The 4429-nt window shown below is 44.3% G+C and overlaps 1 pseudogene; it reads right to left on the reverse strand.

The window, feature by feature from the left end:
* Window positions 1–2971: 2971 nt before the first annotated feature.
* On the reverse strand, window positions 2972–3755 carry LOC123396699 (annotated as a pseudogene).
* Between the last annotated feature and the right edge of the window lie 674 nt (window positions 3756–4429).

Raw genomic sequence — 4429 nt, forward strand, 5'->3', positions numbered from 1 at the left:
TACACCTCCGCACTAGCATCATGTATTGGGGAGAATACATTGCGGTTCAAATCAATTTGTAGTTGATGCCTTTATGGAAAATATCTCAAGTGAATTGTCTTGTGATGTGTTCAATTTTTTCTTGTACACATCCCAATGTAATTGGGAAGTGATGGGCATACTCTTTAATCGGGACTTTTATCCCAATCTAACGTCATACCTTCCAATAAGCTTAACCTCGGCAATTGGGTCATTCCAATGTAAGAGGCTTCTCAATTTCACTATAAGATCATCAAAGCTTGGAGTTGTGTCAAAAATCATAGCTTCTTCCCCTTCATCGTCATTTCCATTCATAATGCTACCTTGTTCAAATAATGAACATTTACGAGCCTACCCATCTAACAATGGAAACAATGAAACAACGCAACAATAAAGTCAACTACATACTTTATGCACACATTAAACAAATAACTTCTATTCATTCTATTCAATAAAAAAGGCATGGTCAATAGTTATTACCTTAACCCTAACCCTAATCCTAATCCTAAACCTTAACTTTAACCTAATAATTAACATGGCCACTAATCCTAGCACTCGTACCCCCAACAATGGTAGGCCCACAATACATATTGAAAGCACAAACATAACCAAACATGCATCATATTCATCAATTCCATCATAATTTTAGCAAAAGCTAGGGTTTGCACATAAGTGAGCAAATCAACCATAATAGATGATTTGAACCAACCAAAAGAGGGGAGTGGGAGAGGCACCTTGGGTGATGAAAATGTTTTGGATCCACCGGTTAAATCTCAAGAAAATGGAGTGGATCTATTGGGTGTTTGTGTGGTGAGAGAGAGGGGAGAGGGGGTTGAGATCGGTGGAGAAGATGATTTGGGTGAATGGGTGGCTGGGGGGCACCCATTCACCCCAATCATCTTATCCACCCCAAGACCCTACCGTGAGGATCAGCGGCGGTAGGAGTAGACACCCTACCGCGAGGCAGGTTGGCGGTAGGCCCTTTGCCACGTCAGTAGCTAACCTCGTCCGTCGGCTGTCGTTTGTCATCCTCCATCAACCTACCGTCGCGGACCCCAGCGGTAGGGTGTGTTAGCCAACCGCCATGGCCTACGGCGGTAGGTAAAAGGGTCAAATCCCGATTTTTTTTCCAAACAAGGGACAAATGTCGATTTACTTCACAGAAAAGGTTAAAACACGAAATTTTGTCGTAGATGTCCACCTGTGTGAAGATCATGAGAGCAGTGTCTTCAATCGAAAAGCCATGGATCCAACTATCCCTCCAAAACAGAACTTTTTCGTCTTTCCCCATCGAGAAGCAGACCAAACTGTCAAAGACTAGTCTCGCATCGATATCCACCATGAGAGTTAAACCTTGCCACGGTCTCTCTGGGTCCATGTGCCTCAATCATTTCCAGCGAACCCCGAGAGTCAACCCTTGAAGTTACAGGTTTTTAACATGAGACAATTACACCGTTGATGCTTGAACTTGTTGTAAACGGTCACTTTAGTGCTAAAACTTGTGGTATACATTGAAGTGGTGCAAAAACTTGGCTTTGATGGCAAATACACCGCATTTCTCATCTATTTAAGAAAAAAAGTGTGTGCGCTCTAGCTTGAACAAAAGGCCAACAACACAAATAAGATTTAATGAAAAAATTGTGTGCATGTTGTAGCTCAAACAAAAGACCTGCACCAAACAAGCGCCGGATGCTAACCAACCAACTCGACAAATTCGGATGCACTATACCGATGCGATATTAATATACTTTAAGCCATTATATAAATTAAGAATTTAGTCGACAAAAGAGAGAAGCATTAGTGGTAGTTCGAACATGCTACCACTTTTTACGGGTCGAACGAGGTACTAAAGTAATTAATCGGCATTGCCTACCAATCAAACGAAAACCATTTCATATATCTATAAGAAAATAACTACATTTTACCTCTTTAACCAGAAGACTACCAGGCCTAAAAAAGATACTTACTTTTCATAGCAATAAAATTAAATTAGATTTTCCTCTTGTTATAATAACACACATGTACATAAAATAAACTCAAAAATATTGATGATATCTTAAAAGAATTATTTATTTGAAAATATATATTCATTATATTTAATTTTCATTACATATGAAGTATTTTTAGAAACACACACAAGCTTTACTAAAACACATGATCATTTTTTTAAATAACATAAAAATAATTAAAATTGAACTCTTCTAAACACCGCATGGATAATTTTTTTCTTTAATTAAAACTGTGAAGTTCTCAAATTATATTACGATTTACTTAAATATATATATAATAAAAAAAAATTACTATTGTATTTTATGTAATATGTAAATTGTGATATGAATAATGTTGCTTACATGTATGTTTTTAAAATGTATACTTGAATTATATAATATAATTTAGTTTATTTTATTTGTATATATATTATTTATAACGCACAATTATAATTTACTTTTTTTAGGCAAATTGTAATTTACCTTTTTTTAGTAACCTCTCTAAGCTTTATTGATCAGTGTTAAAAAATACCGGTAAAATGTCCTGATCATGGGGAAGACCCAATCAAACATGCCTCTCCTGATCTAATAAAAGAGCGTTCCTAGCTAAAGTATGCGGTTGAAACTTTGAGTCTCTTAACTCGTGAACAAAATTACGTGAAATAAAAGAATGTTCCGACAATTTGATGTCCTTGATCACCCCACCGTAGCTGCCAACAGTGAATATTCTATAAGAAAAACATTAACAGTACAAAATGGGCCGGATTTTTAACCGCTCATTTAAGCCTCAAATTGTTAAGATTTATTACATAAATGTATTAGGGAATCTCCCCCTCTCCCAAACCGTCGGGCGGTTCTCTTCCTCAACCGACGCCTCTCCCGCTTGTCTGGAACCGACTTCTCTCTGAACCGTCGTGTTCCTCTGGGTCATATATATTGCACCCTGTAACCATCGATGTAATAAGTCAATCATTCGTTGATTCAAAACACGTTATCAGCACTTGTGCTACCAGAGAGAGCGAAAGCAAACAGAGAAGGAGAGAAGGGAAGGGGAACTTGCCGCCGGTGAGATGCCAGGCCTCGTCTCCTTTTTCCTTCGCCTCATCCGTGAGGATGGTCGCCGCTACCGCCTCATAGCCCGTCGCCACCATGGAGTAGGTGGACTCCGGCGCTTCCATCGCAGGATGCAAGCCATCCGCCGGTTCGGCCGCGATGCCGCTGGACGCGGTTACCATGGCACTCGAAGGGATGCGCGTGGAGGTTACTACACCTCTGGAAGCGGCCTCCACGCCGCCGGATGCGCCCACCGCGGTGCTCCTCGCGCCCGTGGCCCTACTCCGACGGGCTTCGACCCCTCGCTAGTGGCCGGCCCGAGCGCCCCTGCGGTGCACGAGGATGCAGCCGCGCCTGCCCCGCCCCCCGGATCTCCGCCTCCACCACCTCCTCCACCGATGGCTTGGATGGCGCCGCTGACGCCCACGCCGGCGGCTGAGACCGCCGGCCCGAGCCGTGGCCCTCCTGGCTACGTGCCCGTCTCGATGCGTGCCTTGGTGGACGAGGAGCCGCGCCACCGCTGGAAACGACCGTGGGCTCGAGCAGCCGCGCGGAGAGGCGTTTCGGCCGACTCTTCGGGCGCACCGTCGCCGCCATCGACCGCCGTCCCGGCCGTCGCGCTGTCTCGTGGGCCCCGGCGAGCCTCAGACTCGCCAGCGCCGCGCCAGAGGTTGCGCGCCCGGACGCCGTCTTCATCGGATCTTCTTCGGAAGACGAGAGCTCGGCGGGGCTGCGTCGGTGACCACCGGAGTCGCAAGGGGATGCGGCGGCCGCTCCTCCCCGCCGGTGCCGCTGTGTGGCAGTGGGGATCGAGCAGAGGTGGTGCGGGGGTCAGATATTCTGACCCTTATCCGATCCACCCTCTCCCCGTGTCCCATATGCGGTGCGGTGGCGAGTGGGCCGGCCAAAGGCCGGGCAGGCCCAGGCCCAGGCGCCCGAGGCGGCTGCCAACTCCCCTGTGCGGTGCAGCGGCTCCATGGGCTGGCCAAACTATTTTTTTCTCTGTTTTCATAACATTAGTACTAATTATTGTATTTGTGCAATTTTAGACTATGTTTAGTACTGTTTAGTACTTAGTTTGACAACTACTTACATTTTAGTCCTGTTTTAGATTTATTCTATGTTAGGACTTGTGTAATTATTAGTAGGTGTGTTTATATTATATAATGGATTGCATATAAATAAAGTACCGGATTTCATCTCGGAAGAATGACATGTTCTATGTGTTTACCACATATTCAGTTCTCTTGAACATGTGCTTGCGATTGAGATCATCTTCTCTCGCATATCAAACTTGCAAATTTTTTGTATATTTTCTCCCTTATTATATTTGGAATCACAAGGTGATGAGTTGGGATCTACTGCTCATT

This window comes from Hordeum vulgare, chromosome 5H (genome assembly GCF_904849725.1).
Source record: "Hordeum vulgare subsp. vulgare chromosome 5H, MorexV3_pseudomolecules_assembly, whole genome shotgun sequence".
Lineage (NCBI taxonomy): Eukaryota > Viridiplantae > Streptophyta > Magnoliopsida > Poales > Poaceae > Hordeum > Hordeum vulgare.